This window comes from Micropterus dolomieu, linkage group LG05, assembly GCF_021292245.1.
Source record: "Micropterus dolomieu isolate WLL.071019.BEF.003 ecotype Adirondacks linkage group LG05, ASM2129224v1, whole genome shotgun sequence".
Taxonomy (NCBI): domain Eukaryota; kingdom Metazoa; phylum Chordata; class Actinopteri; order Centrarchiformes; family Centrarchidae; genus Micropterus; species Micropterus dolomieu.
In genome coordinates, this window is record NC_060154.1 from 28,814,783 (window position 1) to 28,837,144 (window position 22,362).

The 22,362-nt window shown below is 39.0% G+C and overlaps 1 protein-coding gene across 6 annotated transcripts in view; it reads left to right on the forward strand.

Moving 5' to 3' along the window:
- Positions 1-4,671: 4,671 nt before the first annotated feature.
- Positions 4,672-22,362, forward strand: part of gng12b (guanine nucleotide binding protein (G protein), gamma 12b) — a 37,590-nt gene continuing 19,899 nt past the window's right edge. Inside the window, exons 1-3 of one of the 6 annotated variants that reach the window (XM_046050525.1) lie at positions 7,652-7,833; positions 18,143-18,296; positions 19,438-19,642. The gene's annotated coding sequence lies outside the window, so the exon portion shown is untranslated. Of the gene's footprint in view, positions 4,730-7,651; positions 7,834-18,142; positions 18,297-19,437; positions 19,643-19,832; positions 19,975-22,362 lie in introns of those variants that run through there. The other 5 variants (XM_046050527.1, XM_046050528.1, XM_046050523.1 and 2 more) reach the window with 5 other exon arrangements.

Sequence of the window (22,362 nt, forward strand, 5' to 3'; positions counted from 1 at the left end):
AGTTTAGACCCAGTGCCACTGCAGACTCGTGTGTCTTAACTTCATGGTTGTTACAATTCCTAAAACTTGCAATGTGATGTGTTATTCTTTAAATTGACCTGTCACACACTTGTGTGTAATATTCCACTGGTTTAAAAATGATCCTTCTTCAGTATGGCTTGATATTGAATGTTCTCAGTCTGGAACCTGCTCTTTTTGAATAGTTCAGATAATGAACTCTGCTCCAACCCCATTTCTCTGAACACAGTAAAGGCTTGGAGGATGGCTCATAAAGTGGAGGGATGTTCTGACTGCACCTCTCTTCTTACTCCTATTCTGAGAAATCCAGACTTCCTGCCTGGTTGTCATGACCATAGCTTTCAATTATGGTTCAACAAGGGTATCAGAAAGCTGGGGGACCTATTCAAAAATCTGTCTTTATTGTCTTTCCAGCAGGCACAGCAGAAGTTTGGTTTGGAGAGGGTAGACTTTTTTTAGATTCCTGCAAATTAGGTATTTTATTACTAATCAATACCACATTAACAAACAATGACTTGTCTACTGTAGAGAATGCCTTGTGTTCTCATAGTGGTAAGAAATCTATTAGTGTATTTTGTAAAGCATTACTCTCCAGTGTCCCTTCTGCTTCAGTGGCTGCAAAGCAGGCTTGGCATAGATATATGCGACAAGGCCGCAAAGATCTCACTTTGTGACAGAACAAAATCTGTTCGGTTTAGGATTATACACCGGACACATATGACACCTGTCCTTAAAAGTAAGATGGATTCAAAGCAATCCCCACTTTGTTGGAAATGTAAAACTGAAGTTGGTGATTATTTTCATTGTATGTGGTCATGTACAAAAGTACAGAGCTACTGGTCTACTGTGGTCAAAGATTTGTATCATATTTTTAATACTACCATACAGCTCAATCCAAAATATCTCCTCCTGGGCCTCATGGATCCTCAGATTAAGCCCAAGCACAAATTACTCTATAACCTACTAACCTTTACTGCCAGGAAAGTCAGATATTTGCTGTTTAGGATTTTTTGGACTCTGCCCCTTCTAAGAAATCATGGCACAAGGTGATACAGGAGTGTATTCCCAGCGAGCACATCACACGGATGCTTCACACTTCAATAGACACTTTCTACTTAACCTGGGACCCCTACCTAAACTCTATCGGGCCTGTGCTGGCCTCTCGTCTACTTCAGGGTTTTTCATTTAACTGACTGGATGACTGTACCTGATGTGGGTCTGCTTTTTGTTTTTTATATTGTTCTTGTATTTGGTCTGAGCTACTGTGTTAGTGTTTTGTAACATTTAAATCTACTAATAAAAATTTTAAAATTAGTTTTTAGTTAAGTGAAGTTACCTTCATCATTTTATTACTTGGTATCAGGTTAAATTGTTCCCATGCTTAAGATTATATCTTTATATTTTCATTGTTGGAGTTTCTTGGACTTTACCTGCCATTGCCAAACCCTTTGTGTTTGGAAATAAACTGGTGAAGTCATTCCTGTGTCACATAGTTTTTCTGCGCTTGGGTCCAAAACCTGTCTGCCTCGGCACTCGGCATCCATCCTGTCAGGTGCAGTCCGACAGCAGAACAATTGCAATTTCTTTTGCTGTTTGTGGGCCTAACATTTTATTGACAATTGCTGTCAGTGTGTGGCTGCTTGGCCTTTGCTACTATCTCGGCCACCAGATAGCTTGCCTCTAGTGGTTTCTCTGACACTTCTTTATCACTTCTGGATCAACACTGATTCTGATGAACATGTTATATCTTTTATTGATAAAAGAATGAACAATTTCTGTACACATGGCCCCGGAGTCACAACAGAAGCTCTATGAGGACTCAGAGATGAACTCCACCCCAAACTTCCTGTCTTCACTTTCTTCATCCCCGCCAGGACTCAGAGAGGACTTCAGTAATAGTGACCACTGGCCAATTTACAACATTCACTAACTGATAAACTGTCAATAGCCCCACGTTTCCACATGCTGCACACTGAGAACTCAGAAAACAAAGAAGAGGTATGAGAAACTGTGTTTCTGACCAAGCTGCCCAGACGGGAGAGTCAACTGCATCTCCCTCCAGTGCAACTTGTGCCCTGGCCATCTAAAACACCAGGTGAAACTTTTCCCTTTGATAATGGGTTGATTCTAGAGCTTACAAAAAGATATTCAGCATCAGACTAGGAGTATAACCTCCCTTAAATATAATCATGATATGGAATCATAAAATATTTCACAAGTGATTCCCAAAACCTCTCAGCTGCTGAACAAACGGTGCATTACTTAAGGTTTCATTGATCAATATGAAAGTGTTATCCACTGTCTCATGTGTTTCCACAAATTAACACATTGTGCCAAGATAATCATTCACCGCTTGGTCTACACTGCTCCTCATTCAGTCATCAACTGTCTGTCGCTAGATGGCTTCATCCAGGCATTTCTTAATTGTTCATTGCTGTACTCATTACATTTATTTAGTCTCATTCCTGGTACTTTTATGTATCTGCTCTTTATTTTAACTCTTGCTACCTGACTTCAGGTTAATTCCATCCAAGGGCTAATTTGTGTATTATCTCGTAACTGAGCACCAAGAGAAAAGGAGATTGATGTTGTTGACTCTTGATTCTATATTTACCAGAAACTGAGCTAAACTTTAACTAAATGTTTTAAGTGATAATCCTGAAACTACTATTAACTAAAATCTCTTAAAACCAGCAACAATAGTTAGTAGATTTTTGTTTGTATAATAACATGTCATTTGATGATAAGACTATGCCTTTGGTGTAAGAGACCCAGGTTTAATCCCCCACTGTGTCCCTGAGTAAGACACTTAACCCCTCGTTGCTCCAGAGGCGTGCGACCTCTGACATGTATAGCAATTGTAAGTCGCTTTGGATAAAAGCGTCAGATAAATGTAAATGTATTAGTTAGGAGGGAAATTAAACTGGAAGAAAAATATTCTCTAAACCAGCAGCCCACAGTTCAGCACCTGCAGCATGACTTGTGCACCTGATCGATTAATTTGATAATTACTAATAACTAATTACTAATTCAAAATACTAATAGTAATTAATGTACAAAAATGTTCTAAAGCAGTTACATCTAACACACTATCAGTGAATGTGAGAGTGGATGTCAGCAATGGATTGCTCTCGATTACAAGGACATTCAGATTCGAGGTTTTTGAATCATTTGTTTTACCAGCAGATGGTGTGCACAGTTTTAATTCAAGCTTAGAAAAATGAAGCTAAGCAGTGTGTCAGAAAGCTAATTTTACCAGCACTATTTCAGACTGAACTAAAACACATACTGAACATAACGCAGGTGCATGTTGTTCCTGCTTGCTGAATATTTAACACTATAAGTAACGACACCTTGGGCTTTAACATTTATCAGTAAGTGGTCATTACTGATTTCTCTCATAATGTTAAATAGAGATATTTAAAAAGTTTGAAGAGTCAGGTAGTTCTTTTCATGTAGTTTCTCACTCATCACATCACAAACACATCATTATAGAAAACAAATGCTCAGTTTCAGTTTCACATTTTTACTGACACAATTTGCACCAGGCTTTCCAGAGTGAAGGTGTAACCAAGAGAAAGCAGAACTGTCTAACTCTACTTCCTATTTCCTAACAGCTGGCTGTTCTTGCTGCCTGCAGGTTGGATTGCTCAGTTAGACATGTCAGAGCGAGGTTGTTCATGATTATTAATGTTGAGAAATGTCGGTTTAATAAGGTCTGCAATGAAAACAGTGAAGTGGTTCTTTGACCTGAATATTGCTCTTTAAAGCTGGTCTAATAGCAAAGACTGTATATACAGAGCAACGCTGAGCATGTGTTGATCTACCAGCTTTATGTTCAGGGAGGCCTCCCGATGTGGCAACCGTTGTGGTAAGAATGCTTGAATGTGTGCCATTGTCACAAAGCTGATCAAAATCAAGAGATTCAAATGTCTTGTCCCTGTGTAAGAGTTTTAGGCAGGTGTGTAATATGCTGTAAAGTAAGAAGGCTTTTAAAAATAAACTTGCTAATAGATTATATTTTCAAAAGTAATGTGAGAAAAATCTGACCATCCTTTGCCTTCAGAACAGCATCAATTCTTCTAGGTACACTTGTACTTAGTTTTTGAAGGAACTTGGCAGGTTGGCCCAAACATCTTGGTGAACTACTCACAGTCCTTCTGTGGATTGAGGCAGCCTCAGTTGCTTCTCTCTCTTCATGTAACCCCAGACAGACTTGATGGCGGTGTAGAAGTGCACCATTGACTTTGGCAGGCTGGAAATTTTCATCTGCCTCAGGAAGTAAATCATCTACTAGACTTTCCACTTGGGGTCCAGAAGTGGAATGATGCCACAGTGTCGACTGTGGAGTCTCATAGGGTGATGGGAGCAGGGGGTGGGGCTGTGCTCTTCCTGAAATCCACAGCCATCTCAACTGTCTTGAGAGTGTTGAGCTCCAGGTGGTTCTGGCTCAACATCTGATTTTACATAGAACTACCAGTTTTCTCCCAATAAGTTAATATATGTAAAAAGAATAAAACTTTCAATAAATGTTTTTGAAGTGCGTGAATAAATCCAAAATTGTAACCCTAACTCTGGGTCGTCAGTGCACATGTGTTGCGGTATGTGTGGGGTGGCAGTAGAGGAACACTTGCTGAAGAGGCGGAGCCCCAGCTTCACTGGTGTTGTGCCCTAGTTGTGCCGAGTTGTCCGCACCTCGTGGGACTCTCAGGTAATTTATCACTGTTGATGAACCACACAAAGAATATTTTATTGTTTTTAAAATCACGATCCTGTCTGTGTGTCTTGTTGGGGAGTCTGGGTTTTGGTTCCATGTCTGTGTTCCTAGTCCTGTGCCTTAGTTCATTTCTTAGTATTTGCTTCTAGCTCTTTGTCTGCATTATTTTGGTTTAGTCTGCTCTGTATTCTGTGTTCTAGTTCTGTGTTCTCGTTTAGGTTTTGTCTGTTATGATCCCTGTGTTGTAGTTGGTCGGTGTTTGTCTGTTTACATGGGTTTCTGTCATTGTCTGAAGATAGATTCTTGTCTGGTATTTTGTAACAGGTGTTCTGTCTGTGTTGGTTATTTATTTTGCCCCATGTCTGCCTGTCAAGTGCTCCGTCTGTTCCCCCAGTTATCACTCTGCCTGCCTGCCTCTCTGTTCCCCTTTGCTGTCTCTGCCTGCCTCCTTAACCTTGATCCCTGTCACCTGTGTGGCTCCTGCCCTGCTCGTTAGTTCCTGTGTATATATACCTGGTGTTTCTGTTAAGTCTCTGTCTGGTCATTGCAGTGTATTGTAGTGTGTAGCCTGCCTAGCGCTGTCTCTAAATTACAACACACAAAAAACTACACTTACCTTGGCCTCAACATTACATACATAGGGAACTTCAGCATGGCTGTGAAATTTCTGAGGGACAAAGCAAGGAGAACTTTCTATGCAATAAAAAGAAACATAAAAATCTATATTCCAATTGAAATCTGGCTTAAAATTTTCCACTTTCTACTAGAACCAATAATTCTATATGGTAGCGAAATCTGGGGGCCAAAACTTAATAATGAATTTGACAAATGGGACAAAACAATCATAGAATCTTTCCATACTGAGTTCTGTAAGAGCATCCTGCAGGTGCAGAGAAAGACACCAAATAACCTGTGCAGAGCAGAGCTCGGCCAATACCCCCTCCTACTAAAAATACAGAAAAGATCCCTTAAATTTTACAATCACTTAAAATCAGTTTAGACATATCATCACAAAGCCCTAACATACCAGGAGCTGAAACCAGAGAAGAGTCCCCTCAGCCAGCTGGTCCTGGGGCTCTCTGCAGTAACAAGTCCCCAACAGCCTCAGGACAGCAACACCAACTCAAGCAGACCAAACCAAATTATCAGCAAGCAGAAAGAAAAATATATTGAATACTGGATAGAAACGACCAAAACACAAAGTAAATTACAATGTTATCTGACCCTAAAAAGAGAATTCACACTGGCAAATTACCTGAGTACAATAAAATGTCTAAACTAAGAAAAATGTTGACAACATACAGACTGAGTGAACCATAGAAAAGGGTCGCCACAGACAGACCTGGCTACCACAAGAGGAGAGACTCCCGGTGTGACAGGGGACAGGTAGAGACAGAGCTGCACTTTCTAACCTCATGCCCTAAATATAAAACACAAAGACAAAAACACACTTACTGTTTTATTTATTTATTTTAATTTTAATATATTTTTATTTTTTAACACACACACACACACACGCTTACTGTTTTATTTATTTATTTTTTTTTATTTTTTTTAACGCACACACACACACACACACTTACTGTTTTATTTATTTATTTTATATAAATTTTTAATATTTCTTAATTTTTTTTTTAATACAAACACACATACGCTTTGATTACTTTACGCTTTAATTACGTGTTTAATGAAATGTATGGGGTTGATTGTTCTTATGTTGTATGTATGTATGATGCTTTGGCAATATTGTTGTTACACATTCATGCCAATAAAGCTAATTTGAATTTGAATTTGAGAGTGAGTGAGAGAGAGAGAGAGAGAGAAGGGTCTTCAAAAAGCCTCAGTTTAGCTGGAAATCTTTAGCTGGGTAATATGGATATGATGTTGTTGAAATCTATCCTGTACAGGCTTTTATTGAATTATAGTCATACTATGATAATGAAAATAAAAATTATATGCCTTTTTTATTATAAAAATGCAAGTGAAAAATAATTTTAGTAAACAGCAGCACAGCTGGTGCTCTGTCTCTCTTCCTTGTCTGCCGCACGCGCACACAACACACGCACACACACACACACACACGCACACACACACACAGGCGCACTCTTGCCCCCTTCCTAATGGCTTGGGGTTACAATTTTGATTTATTCATGCACTTTAAAAAGATTTATTAAAAGCTTTTTTCTTTTCACATGTTTATCATTTACAGCATTGATATTTATATCATAATAGGTAGCTCTATGTAAAATCAGATGTTAAGCTCCTCCACATAGCTATAATAGTATCTGGATTCATAACACTGCTGCAAGATTTGACTGTGAGATTGGGAGTTGAATCGGGCTCCTCCTATCGCAGCATCGAATCTTTGACTATTCAAGGTCAACCCTAAATAATAATTAAATGTCAGTTGTGGCTGATCAGCTGTCCAGACAACCAGAATGTAAACACTAAGAAACTCCTAAATCTCCTCCAGTCTGACAGAAGGAAACACTAACACACACTAAAACCGCTAACTAAGGTAATAAACAAATGAACACACTGATGTAGATGTTTAGGCTAATAAAAATAATATAATGTTACAGTATGTGGTACTGAGTATCTGCCTATAGTCTGTTGTCAATCAACGTTTCATTTGATGTATGATTTGTGATACAGTATTCGATGTATTTTCTATCACATTCATACAGACTTTACAAAACATACTGTTCTTTTTCAGAGTACCAAATTATCTGACATGCACAATATGCAAAACATTATTAGGCAATCGTATGTGTAATCCAGACATTATCACATGACTGTCTGTGAAACGACAAGAAGCAAGTTTTCAAAATGAACTGGTGGCCAAACGTGCCGACAGAGGGCGCTGTTGTCTCCTCCAAACAGGAGAGAAATTAAGAGTCCAGCCCAACAATTTAACAGCCGTGAACAGCAGATTACTGTCTCCTTCACATCAACAAGGCTCAATGTTTCTGGTCTGCGTCGTGAAACTTTTCCTTCTACACAGCTAGAGTACACGTTTTAATAACTGGAGTTCCAGTCGCATTATTTCATGGCTCGACTTTGAAAAACAAAACAAACTATCGGATCCGAGAGACCAAGTGAGTATCAGCACACAGATTAGCCTACATGAATAATCTTTCAGCAACTGTAACATGACATGACAGCGATGTGTGGACAATAATGCTGTAGTTAAATAATATCAGCGGGTAAACTGACCCACCGTAATCCTAACAACAATTTATGCAAACAAGAGGCAAGTGTAGCCTAATATAGGGGAAAACACCATGAATGTAATGTATTTTCATCACGTCGACTTGTTATTTGTTTTGTAACAGTTCCATTCACACGGTGGATAGGCCTGTAAATGGCTGGTATCCTAAACATGGGGTTGAAAGCAGAATGAGTGACGGGGGCATACAAAAGAGGAATATGAGAGGAGGAAATGGCTTGCTTCTCTAAGTAATATCATAGAAGTGTGTTTCTGAGAAGCTCAGTCGTGTTGTTAAATTCCCTGGGAAAGTCAGTGGATATAATGGAGACCTAAAGCCCACCGGTTGTCCCAATAAAAACCGGGAAAGAATCAAAAGTTTGGTCAGACATAGTGGTTCAGTTGCAAGAAGAAATCCTGATTTACCAAATTCAGTAACAGAGGGACATCATGAGAGTGTGAATGTCTTATTAGGAATCTAATTTGTTTGTAGTAAGGCATGTAAACGATTCAACTATAAACAATACTTTAACACAGTAGCCTATGCTGTTTATAAGGCACTGTAGTGCAAGGAGCACTCTGTTACAGAGTTGCTGTGGCTTTGGTAATATAATTGGACCGTGCAGAGGAAGTGGGATGTGGGGAAACCTTTTGATGCTACCTTTTCCAAGCCTGAAGCTACAGGTGATGGAAACAAGTGAAGTGGGTACAGAGAGGAAAACAGCATGATTCTGAGCGCCTGCAGGCTGAATCTGCTTTGTTCCTTCTGAAGCCGCCCTTCCAAAAAAGATGGAAACAGCTATACTGTTAAAACCAATGTCGTATTTAGTTACTGTTTAATAAAAGACTTCACTATGATAGGCCAAATGTGTTATGCATTTGATGTGTAAAAGACTTAACCCTAGAATAAACTGCTAAACTAAACCCTGGTAAAAATAAGTTGAAAAGTGAAAGTTTAGTAGACATATACATTCACAATAGACGTTACTTGAACATCTGATAAACGTCTGTGTTGTACTTAAAAGATGTTGATACAATGTCTGGGCCAGAGACCAGAAGTCTACTAAACTTTCACTTTTCAACCTTTAAAAACCTCAATCTAAACTAACCGTCTAGAGACAAGTAGATATATAAATGCTCCGTATTTGTATAGCACCTTTCTAGTCTTTTTGACCACTAAAAGGACTTTTACACGACATCTGCATTCACACACTGAACCTAAGTGCTCAAACAGAAACTAACATTCACACACATTCATTGGGGCAATTCGGGGTTCAGTATCTTGCCCAAGGACACTATGACATGTGGCCTGGGGGAGCCGGGGATTGAACCGCCGACCTTCCGATTAACGGCCAACCCGCTCTACCTCCTGAGCAGAACTATAGTTTTAGTAGACTCTAAATCCAAAGATTCACACTGCTGCATTGCATTGTACCGTAACACTTGTTGTGACAGGAGTTAACTGAAACGTACTGTTGGCTATGTTAAATGTATCCATCATATCTTTGAACTTGTAGCGGTGCATTGAATTGGTGTGAGTTGGTGAGATGCTCACCCCTGATGTGGTGTGCCTGTTTATAGTAATACTAATTCCAGGTCCAGGCTTTACTCCCTGTGTAGTAGAGGCTATTATAAAGAATGTTATAATAATCTAATCTTATTATTACAGTTTAATACACATACCAGTGTTCAAGGTTGATGCCATCATTGTTCCTTCTCAGTACTATATCCCACACTCTGAGTAGTGGGCTGTCTGATACAGCAGTGCAACCAAACTGGTGCATAAATCAAGTCCAGCAGCACTAGCTATGGTAATATTTTGGCAGTGAGTAATTCAGTTGGGGTTTTTGCTTTAGCTAACTCTTTTTTTTAAATTAAAACTAGGCTCATTACCTCTTTAAACACTTTAAGGTCTCTGAACTGAAACAGGGTAGTGTTGTATAAAACAGGTTCAACTTTGAACATAAACACTTCGAAGTTAAAGTCTCAACTGCTTCGGCTTCTCAGCTTTCTTAACGTTAGCGATGTGCTTGAACAGACACCTCATTTGTGGTCCTATCTTTACCTGACACTTACGAGACAAAATATATAGACCTGTACAAACCTTGAAACTTGTTGTTTGGTCTTTTGGAGTCCAAACATGGGGATGATTGACCTAACCTGACTTCACATCATGTTGTAAGTTTGCATCAACTCAAATGGGAAGTGTTGGTTTGGGACATGATTGGCAGTTACTTGATTGCAACTGTTTTGATTTGGCATTTGTTATAGTCTGTTCCTGTTTCACAAATAGATTTACTACTACAATTATATGTAGGCCTATTGTGTGAAAGTAAATTTGGGTTTTTTGGACTGGTATTTGGAGCTAACAACAATTTGAGGACACACATTTCACATTATACCACCCTGTGAAAGCAGGTTTTAATGACCACAATTATTCTTATCATTGTTTTTAAGTAGCCTATGTTTTGCACCTGCCTCGGAATTCTCTTCCCACACTCTGACACACTCACACTCACTTGCCCCGCCTCTCTCTGTCGCCCCCCCTCTGCTCCATTTTCTCCATCAGCAGTATGTTTTATAAAGTCACCTAAAAGACTGAGAACTCGTCTTTTTTCCGTATATTTCCTCCCGCGATCCGTTTTCACGGCAGCAGGTGAGCCGCACGTCGGCTTATTAATGATGCAGCCTATCAAACAACTGAAACCGACATCTGCACTCTGTGTGTTCCCTGCTGCTTTACCTGGTCCATGCGTAAAATATCCGCTGCATTGCAGACATCATCCGATGGAAATTTTGCAGACATCGCCCAACCCTATCATATATAGAAATTAAAACATTTGAACATGGTGAGCGAAATTCCGTTGTCCTTGTGACACTGATGAACAACGTTTTTGGCGGGGGAAGACTTCAGTGGTGTTTTTATAGTCTACATGAAGCACCAGGGGTCAATGCAGGTGTCCAGAAACCAAAACTACTGAAATGTCAGGTGTTGTTTCAGATCTTCAATATCTGACTTATACCAAAAACTGATGTTTTTATTGTATTTGTTTGTTGTTGTTTATTAAACAAATGTCACAATGTGTGCTTTGCTGGAATGTACGTTATTACAACAATTTAAATATATTAGAGCCATCTTTTTATGATTCTTTTCAAATAGGACAGTTTTTTGACTATTGGCATTATGTTTTTGTGTTCTCAGCCCGTCTATCCTATCTCAGGAACACTTTGAGGGAATGTCTTAAAATTTAGCACATCATTCACACAGGTAGTAAAAAAATAAGAAACACACAGAGGGAGAAAGAGACAAAGACAACAGGACAAAAGGAGATGTCAACTGCAATTTGACTAGTTGGCGGACACATACACCGCAAGGCTGTCTGAACAGGTGTTAACCTGTGTTTACTTACAGCAGCAGGAGCGACAAGTGGTAACTAGGGTTCCACTGCAGAACAACTTTCATTCAGTCATCCTTTTCAGGAATAGGCCTTTGTCACCAAGAGAATTAAAATCACAATCAGAATTGTAAGTTTTCACCATGCAAGTGAAACAGTGGGAAGTGTGTGCTGTTGAGTTGCTGTGATGACATGAAGGAAAATAATGTGCCGTCTAACAGACTGGAAAAAGGAAGGAACCGGTGTTTTTAAAGGCATACAAGAATATTATTCTTACTATTTTTCTCATTTTGTGGGAGATCTATCTTTTCAGTAACATGGCTTCTGGCAGTTCTACCTGAGTGGGTTTTTGGTGCTGACGTGTTTTTGGCTGTGTTGCCTGGTTACACCACAGTCACTGGTGCAGACCTTAGGTTTAATCCCATGAGAGTGCCCCCCCCACCACTCTATCCCTCAACTCAAATTCCACGCTCGGCCTCCGGGGAGCTCGTCTGTGCGTCACTGCCCTGGTCACAAAGACCTTGAGAGAATGCTTCCAGTCAACACAGTTGAGCAGCTTCAAGCCCTGTTAGTCCACAGCAATATGTGAAACACGTTCTGCTGCCTTGGACACACGTCAGAGCTCTCTCAGCCTTCTCACCAGAGCGTATCACGGTGATGAAGGTATTATACAGTCTCTGAGTATGAGTGGATATGTCACACATATGAGCCTTCTTAGTACACAAAGCATTAACTGCTTATCAACAAGTGATGAAGGCTTTCACAATGGATCCTATGGGTCAAATTGTTTTTTCCCCACAGATACTGCTTGCCATTTTTAAATTGACAGTATGCTTACATGCTCACTAGTATCCCAGTTATGTCTCGTTTAATTGCATTCAGGATGGAACAACTAGCTACATCGTGTGTAATGTCCAGCAGTCAGTGACCAAGCATGTCATTATGTCTTTTTTTTTTTTTTTCAGAAGTTGTTGGATCAGAACAACTCCTTTTGTTTTTATTTTCACAGTGTAATAGTGTTTATTTAGACCATTAAACCTGTGGGATATTAGTGTGGTCCTGAATCAGTTAAGGAAAAGTCAATATATAATATAAAATTAATCAATACAATTTTGACCATTTTGATCAAGTCACTTATCAAGCAAAAAAATTTAAAATAATCTGATTTCAGCTTTTTTCTGTTTATTCGTCACACATGAATAAATTTGGATTTTACACTGTTGGTCAGGCAAAACAAACTACTGATATCACTTTGGGGTGTGGCAATTCCTGGTATTTCTTTTGACATTTTCTCTAATATCCTGGTTTGTTTTGAAACAACCCAGCTTGCCTATTGTGTTTGTTCTGACTGATCATTACAAGAATGCACGTAAATGTCCATACAATAGGACTGAGTGAACTTGCTTATTTTAGAAAAAAAAAGGACATTCAGTATTTTGTTTGATATAGGTTCAGTGGCTTTTATAGATACAATATCTGAAGTGGATTTAGCTTGTGTAACTGCGTGTTGTCTTGGCAACTTGGCAGAAGCATAGATGAAGTTAGGCCTCCACAGCTCTCCTCATCTATGTTACTTGGTTAGCAGACTGCCACACATACATTTACACACTTACTGCTAGCTGATGTGTTACTCTTACTGTCAATCCCTCTGGGTCATGCATCTCTGAGTCAAAGCCATCTTTAGAGAGATACCAGGTATAAACCTCATGTGGTATTTTGTGACATATATTCCTACATGGTTTTGGAATTTAATTCATTTTACAAATGAACTTTCATAGAACCATTGAGACTTACTGGAAAATCTTTTACCAGTATGATATGGTTCTAAACTGTTTTTCCTTTGATCAGATAGTGTGAGTAGAAAGTGCTGCCTCACCGTTTCTCTTCCTGTCCCTGTGGCGGGATGTCCTTGCAGCTGACACACATACAGTAGGCCTGTGTGAGAGTAGCCAGGTCACCAGCTAGTGTCATCCTGTGTATGATCACGCTGACACTGTGGTACCTGTCATATTGCTGCAGTGGCACAATTACACAACCTATCTCTGGGTGTCTGTGGTGCGCCTGTGCAGCATCAGGAGAATGAGTCTCTGATAAAATTGGGTTGCAGACCTATTAAACATATGTGACTACTGTAAATAAAATAAAATTAAAATCATACATTTAAAGTGAAAACATATACTTCTCACCATAAAATATAATATTATATTCATATAAGTTACAATTGCAAATTATCCATACTTAAATGTTTATTTTAAAGGTCCCATATTATACAAAATCCACTTTTGCATGTATTTTCAACCTAAATATGTGTCCCTGGTGTGGTCAAAGACCCCCATCCTCTCTCTTTTTCTCTTTCAGTAAATGTGTGTGCAAGCACACTGTTAGAATTTGCCTCTATTCTTGACGTCAAGAATGGATCTGTTTAGCATATCCTCCAGCCCTTTAGCGCAGTAGACGACCGCGCCCACTGTACACGTACTGAATACACCCCTCTCAGTCCAAAACAACACCAAGCGGTCATTCCATCGCTGAGCTAGAGCTGGAGTTGGTTCAGTATGTCTCGCAGAAAGTGCAGCTGGAGGACATCCGATGAAAAAACGGGAAATATTTTCTCCATAAAATATGATCCACTTTCACTGGTTTATTCATTTTGAATAAAGTTATAAAGTTGTGTTTTTGTACAGAAATCATTGAGGCCTAGTCTCATGTAACCAGACCTGTCTCCACCTATTGATTCAACCTGCTCCTTTTGCAGGTCTTCAGGAAGTTGGCCAAACAGAAGAATGTGGGCTTTTAGGGAGGGAGGCCTAAAGTAACAGTCAGACAGAGGGTGAATGGACAGACAGTGTTATGGCTGAAAATTGTATTATTATTACTATTATTGTTATGTCTTATAGATATATATGTATTGTGTTTTTATCCTTAACCTTTGCTTCTTCTATACTCCTTATGTTAGTCTATCCACATTTACTAGAGTTTAGGTCAGAGCTGTGAGATTGTGTTTTCAATCTCATCTCATCTCTGTTACCCAAAACATAGAAACCTAGACCTGTGTAAATGATGATGCATCCCTTTGCTCGGGGCCAGACGCCCAAAGCGGCCCTAGGCAGCAGGTCTCTGGACCAGCTGTATACGGTTGGTTGTTACTCAATTATTTGCTTAATCCATCACCAGCAAGATACAATTTCCACGACAGACAGTATGAAAAAGAATGTGTTTTTTGAACATTAAAGCATGTAAACATTTTCTAGTAGAAACCCAAAATAAAACCCAACCCAAAATAACGAGCCTGGAAATCAGCATAATACGGTGAGAAGCAAGCACGAGCCATTGGCATTCCAACATTTGGTCCCCAAATATATTGTAAATAAACTTAGATTTATTTATATTTTCATTTTAATTTATATAAATAGATGCACAAATGAATGAATAAATAAAAGCGATAAGGGTGAGGATGATATCTCTCTATAAACTTGTGTGAGACTAGAACAGAAATTGGTCATGACGATGTGTACGTTCCCTGAGAGGAGAGGTGTTACTGTTGTGATGATGACATGCAGAGAGTCTTTAGCTAAGTGTGTGTTGTTGTATGAACAGCACAGATAGGTAAATACTGATTGTGTAAAGCTTTACAATGATGCGTATAGTGTGTTTAGTTTCCATTAGGCTGCATTATTGTTTATACTGAGCTGAAACACAACAACCCTCCACCACCCTGCCCTGATACTGGACAGTATGGTGAATTATAAACAAGACAAGGAAGTAAGAGGTTGCTTAGCAACTGGAACACAGCAGGTAATAAAAAACATTATACAATAACAGACCTCTGAGCGTTGGTTTAACAGATGCTCTCAGTTGCTCTCTGTTTTGCTAACTGGTTTCTCCTCCCTTCCAGCTCTGTTCATATTCACTGTTTTACTTTAGCTTGAAATAATTCAGACATGGTGTAGGTTTTCCTGTATTTTCACACATACAGACCCAAGCAAAACCCCAAGCTGTTGTTTGCAGTAAAACTAGAGCTATTCTCTGTCGTTGTCCATACAGATAGGCCTTATCCGGCTGATTCATTCAGCCAGAAAGGTGCTGACCAGCATGACTTTGACCTTAAGAGTTCCTGTCTTTAAGGACACAATATTTTTTTCTAAGCATTTAATGTTCAGCTATTTTCACATATACAGTTAAAGACTAAATAACTTTATGTAGACTACATTGTGCATTGATTTGAATAATGGCGTGCAGGCTGTGATAGCAGGTTCATATGTTTTGAATTTTGGTGGTGGTTAAAGCTTTTGTTTACATTTTAAATCACGAATTGTGCCTTTTAATGAATTGGTGGAAAAAGGGCTCATGTTACTTAATGCCTGGTGTACGCTAGAGGATATTAAATATTTATTTATTTGCTATTTTTGGGGCATTTTCTAGCCTTTATTTGATAGGACAGTGAATAGAGCGAGGAAATGAGGGAGAGAGAATGGGGACGACACGCAGCAAAAGGCCACAGGCCGGATTCAAATCCAGGTCGCTGCAGTAAGAAAGTCTTGTACGTGGGGCGCTCGGTCTACCAGAGATAACTGGATTGTCAGATCTTAAACAATTTTTAAATAATGAAAGAATTAACTATTTTAATCTTAAGAACACACACACCAGACAATTCAGTCAAGACGCAGGACCGCAGACTTTGCGTTCATACTTAACAATTTAAGGCGGTTCCAGGTCTTGGGATCTCACAGAAACTTGCGTGATCAAACATGACTTCAGACACAAACAAAGATGGAGGCAGACTGTCGTTGTCAGCTAGTTGCATTTGTATGTGCTATGTTTTGCACAGAAAAACAAAAAAAGAGAATTAAACTGATGAACCAATGAACTAATGGCCGAGAATAGGGAATGGCATGCTTTATACATTTTTAGGAAGGGCTAACTGGACCTAAAATTGTCCCAATTATCCTCTAGTGTGTTGCCGTGTGCACACACGCTCATATAGAGCATGTGGGGCCGGGACTGACACAGACAGATTTCATTGTTTTGAAGTGGAGCCTAGTGGTAGTTGTAGAGTAGTGTAATATATTCACACACACAGCGTATCGCAACTTGTTAATCAATTTAACAAGACAAAATGTATTTTGTTAGAATCACAAATTTATATAATTAAGTAGTTGTGTTTTGGTTTTACATGTCTTTCCAGCCACAGCGAAAAGGCTCTGATAAACCCGCTTTACACCACAAATGGCAGACAGACAAACTAAGCTACTAGAATATGGTTAACTTATGTACGGAATCAGATTTGTGCCAATTTAGTCAAACAAAACTTCTTAAAAATCAAACAAATTATAAGATTAATAAAGTGTAAGCATTGATCATAAATGTTGTCTGAGCTGTAGCCTTCTAACCATTTTGTTGTTTTAGTTAGAAGTAAAGCTAAACCTTGCTATGTAAGTTAGCTTTTACCTAACACATAACATTAGTTAACTTGTTATCTTTAATGATTGCTAATTAAGTAATACCTGTACTCTTTGTGTTGGTGTGTGATAGATTTTGTTTAAAAACACGGTAGTTTGCCTTGTCTTTGTAGAACAATGTAACATTGTGAGATCTGCAGTCCTCAACAGTCCTAAGATGCAAGCTGCAAGGTTTAACTTTGCTTCTAAGACAACAAAACCGCAAGTAGGCTAAAGCTCAGACAACAAATGATCAATACTTACTTTATTAATCTGGTAGCATTCCTGTTTCCAGCAAAGTTTCATGTGTTTGGGGAGTCAAAACTGCTTGCTGCACTGAACAATGTCTGGGAGACTGTATGACTGTTTCTGATTTCAATTCAGTTTTGTTTTACTTACTTTGCTGAGTGGGTTTGCTCGTCTCAGTTAAGTGTTATTGTTTAAAACTGTTTAGTTTTACTTTAGCTTTTATTAGTTTCAATGTTCTTTTTAGTTTTTTAAATTATAAAATGTGGAGGTATTTCTCAGGTGCAAGATTCAAGAAGTTCAGAGGAGGTATTATACAAATAAAACACTTTGTCAAGGCAATTGACTGAGTCATGTAGACATCCAAGTTCTCATGCTTGTTGTGTTGACAAATTTGACCAAATTGACAAAGACTAAAGCCATTTCCTGAATATTTTTATTACATTTTATTTAATTTTGCAAGTACACAATATTGTTTCAGTTAGCTTTAATTTTTATTTCAGTTAATAAAAATGTTTTTTCACACTAAGTTTTACATTTTAGTTTTAGACGTTTTAGAAGAATAATTAAATAATAATCTTGCTTTACACCACCAAACCCTGTCTCCACGTATTGTTACAGAAAGTGTGTAGAGAAACAGAGAGTTCTGACACCAAAGGACTGGCCAGCTAACTGGCTTCACTGGAACGTGGTAATGAAAGGAAATGAAGCACAAGCTAGAGTATCCTCACCCACAACAAATTTGGCGTACTAGTGCTCAAAATTTACGCTAAATGATGAGGAAACTTGTGTCAGTGACTGGGTATTCATCACACTGTGGGGCCTCATGCTCTCATGGTTTTGTTTGCCCTCTGCTGAGAGGACTAATAAAGAAATTTTCTACAGGCACACAAATCTGCCAGTGTTTCTGATTTGGTAAAAAAAAAAAAGTTAAAATGTGTTTACTGTCTTGAACATTGATGGATCACTTCTGTTTCCCGTGCATTCACCACCTTTCCACTTTAAATCTCACTGGAGAATCTGATTCTCCCTGGTGCTGAAAATCCATTCATATTTGATTGTTTAGTTTGCTGTCGTGGCTAGTTAGTAAATTCAACAATTTCTTTGTTTTTCTTTCCAGATGTATGCTGGTCACACAGACTGGAACCCCAGTACATGGTCCTTGAGATCCTTTCCCTCACAGGTCAGTGCTTCTGTCAGTGAACTGGATCCCATTGGTATTAACTGCTGCCACTAGCGTCCCCAGCCTTTACTGTAATTGAGAGAAAGATCAGGTAACAAACATTGCTTCCCCAGTCTATCCATTATTAATCTGGCACAGTCCCCATCTTTCATATCTTCAGTCAGATTTTATTAACTGCCTGGAAGGTGCTGCCCCCTGGTTACAAAAACAGAGATTACAGTGCTTTTGCAAATGGCATCTTCACTTATTCTAAAAGAGAAATCTTTTGTATTGGAAGGAAATCACTATTTTCTTTGTATGTGTCCTAATGTACACGAGGAGTATTACGGGGGTTGTTGATTCAATCTGTAGATTCTATACTATAGAAGACCTGCTGACCAAATACATAAGCTATTAACGTGATTAAACCTACTCACATGACCAGTGTATATTGAAAGAGTTTTTGGGCATGGTAATAGTTCCTTCTGTCCATACTACTAACATGATTTAAATATAAGTGATGAGGGACAAAATCCACTTTCATTGTTCTATGCAAAAATACATTCAAAATTTCAGGGTTTATTTGCAAAATGCCTTCTTTGTGTTATTGTCTGTGCACTGCAGCTATGCCAGAAACATGTTGTGTCTGTGGAAACACAAAACGGAAACATAAGAATGCATTTAGACAGAAAGGGAAGATGGACTGTGGATTTTGTCCCCCATTACTTACTTTGAAATTCACTTTTGTAATTGATCTCTTATGGACCAGTATGGGCAGGAGGAAGTATTATAGTGACCAAAACTTCTTTAAATGTGCATAGTGACATGTATTTTAAGATAGGTTTGAAAATATGTGAATCTATCCTTTAAAGGTGACCTATTATGCTAATTTCCAACTCTATATTTTTATGCTGGGGTTCCACTGGAGTAACTTTGCATAATTCGCAGTTAAAATCCTCATTTATCTGATTGGCCCTTAATACGGCCCTCAGTTCATCCTCTGTCTGAAACAAGCCGTTTTAGCTCCTGTCTCTTTAAGGCCCCCCTCCCTAAACACACACCAATACACATTGACCTCAGAAGACTTTTCCCCATAGACTTAAATTTTGAAAGAAGTGGCTGTAAAACGGTGGATAATGACCACCCCCACAAAATGACTCCTTTCACTATCTAATTAATTTGATTCATTTGGTCCAAAACATTTGGAAAGTCTAGAAGAGCTACATGATTAAATCATTTTATCCCCATTCAAGTTAGCAGAGGACTGAACCGATTCATCGATGCGTTGTTTAAGAAGTACCTCTGCTGGGCGGCGGCAGCGCCCCCCCACCCCTTGAACGAGATAAGCATCAGACCAACAACACCAACAGACCAACAACCAGACAGCTGCTTTACCAACACAAACATCACCCGAGTGCTATACAAGTTATACTAAGAGGCAGCTATCCGACACCCAGGGTAAGCGCTATGTGCGACAGTAATAAAAATGTCCGTGCCAAACAGTGTGCTATATAGTTATATGGATTAAATGAAGCGTTGATGCAAAGAATTTGTGACGATGCATTTTATTAATCGATTTAATTTACAGACTGCAGGTTGTTATTCATGTGCAGGTGTTGCTCTGCAGTGATAGCTGTGTGCACAGCGCAGTGCACGTGTGAGTGCAGACACAAAATTCCTCACTAGTCTCAATAGCTGTAATTTGGCTGTTAGAGCTGAGCTGCTGATTTCACCTGCTGGTGTCATCAGACACGGATGTCGCTTTACTGTATGTGACACTTCAGAGGAAAGTAAGTCTCATATCTCTAAAAACATATTTCCTAGTTTTTCCTCTCCTCGCAAGATTTTCCTAAGATGCAATGAAACGATGCAAGTGTGGGAAACTTGGATGCAGTTAAGAGACATGAGATGCATCCTTCATACACTCAGTGCTGTGAGTCAGCACCGCCTCATCCTCTTGCTGGTGTGCTCGAAGGCATATGACAACTTTTCTTGGAAAATAGTGAAATGGGGCCCTGTTCATCAGACCACTAATGAGACTAGTGTGTGTCTAAAGTGGTTCTGGGATCCAGTATAGGTACTGGATCTGCTTGAGGCCTCACATATGAAAAACATACAACTTATTCACAAATTATTCACTGATTATGGTGAAACTGGATAACATTTTATGGAGTTTCTAGATCGTAAGATAGCTTTAAAGTAATCGCTAACTTCTGCTAAATGTAGATACAGTTAGCTAGTTAGCTCATTTAGCTGTGTAGCTAGCAGTGCTATTACCTTAGCTGACTCTGCCTGGACTGGCAGCTCGGAATGAAAGTAGAAAGAAAATGTTGAAAACCTAGTATTTAGAGCCGTCTGAAGCCTGAGCTTTTTGCTCACAGGGATTACTTTTAAATATGTTTACCTCATTGTATCATTACCCAACATTATAATATTATATATGACAGAAAATAGCATAATAGGTCTTAATGGTGCTTAAATGATTCCAGTAGGCCTATCATGTGGATTTTTCAAAGAGCTACAATGCCAGATGTAAATGTCACGTGATATCAGTGTGTTCTTTCAAACTGTTCATCAGAACATGATGCTTCCCTTACTGAGGTAACACACTCACTTGTGCTCTGTGCTAATACATTTCCTCCACATGATGGCAGTGTGGGACAGTCCATTCTCCTCATTCCCCAAGTTTAATATAACCCTTAATCATTGTAGTTCACTCAATGGTTGGTGAAATCACAAACTTTAATATATTACTCAAAAGATATATTTTCTTTGTCCCTATTTGGTCAGGGTATTGCAGAACTGTGAATAAGAGAGTAATGTATTTTTTGTGCAGAACTTAGCAACGTTACTTTAATATGTATGTCAGTAGTAGTAGTTCAGTCAAGTTCAAGTAGGTCAGTCACTTAAAACCATGTTAGGAACACAAAAACTAATTAATCAAATTGATTTTAGGTCAGAAGAAGGGACAACTTTAAAAACATATAGCTTCCCAGAGACAGCTTTTAGAGAGAACATGGTGTGATTGATTGCTTGAACATCAGTAATTAAAACGAGAGAGTGTAAAAGTGATCCAGTTGATATGCAGGTGTTGAACAAAGGCCCCTTTTGCCAGTGTGCAGGTGTGTTGCTAAATGGCTGCAGGACATTGGCATATTCTGCACAGCTGGCAGAAACAGAAACCACCTCTGTTAATCAAGCTATCAAGGAAGTGAATTTATTATTATACAACACAAGGTTGTACGACGAAATGAAAGTTTGTAGTCCCTTCATGCTACACACTTAGAACTTAACAGATATTTAAATGTAAATTAGAACAGGGTAACATAAAATAAATAAAATTAAACCGGGTATGCACCCAGGAAATACTTCTGCAGTGCATTTTCTGAATTTACGTGTAAACAACAGCAAAAAGAAAGTGATGATTATATGGTTTTCACCTTTAGCACTGATACCACAAGTCATTAGCTTGTATTTAGTGACAAATAATGAATCTTAACACGTAATTAAAGCAAAGTTTCAGGTAGGTTTGGGCTTGATGAAACTCGAGCTTTTGAGTGCTAGGGTGTGTGTTTATATGTGTAGGACGAGCATTACATATTTAGTGCATTATTGTCGCACCCAGGGGAGATCCCTGGCCTCTTTAGGCATGTCCTCCATCCTGTTTCATAAGCATCTGCTCATATATGGGCATATTCCTTCCTTCTGCTCGGTTACACTACGTCCGCTTCCTGAGCCCCTCCCCCTCACAGTGTTCCGCCTACTCCCCCCATCACATACACAAAGATACACATACACACTCCTGTTCATGTTGGTTAGCTATGGGCAGAGGCGGGAGTGTCTCTTCCCTGTGCAGGAAGTAATGTGGTTAATACTCATTTGATCACCAGTTCTGATGACTTGCATCCATGACCAGGAAGCCAGCACCGGTTTTACTGTGGACTTTGCGTTTTTGTTTTTGGTGGTTTAATCTGTAACCATATGTTAAGACTGATGGAAATAGCTTATATGCCTGCATGTGAAGCTGTATGTTTCCCTCATGTCACACAAGTCATGCTTCAATTTTTTCATGGAAGAAGGAGGGGGAAAAAAACGTTTTGATCTGTGAATACTTTCAAGCCCTTTAATTCTCATATACTATATCCTTGGCAGCTTCCTTCTGCTTTCAGGAACTACTG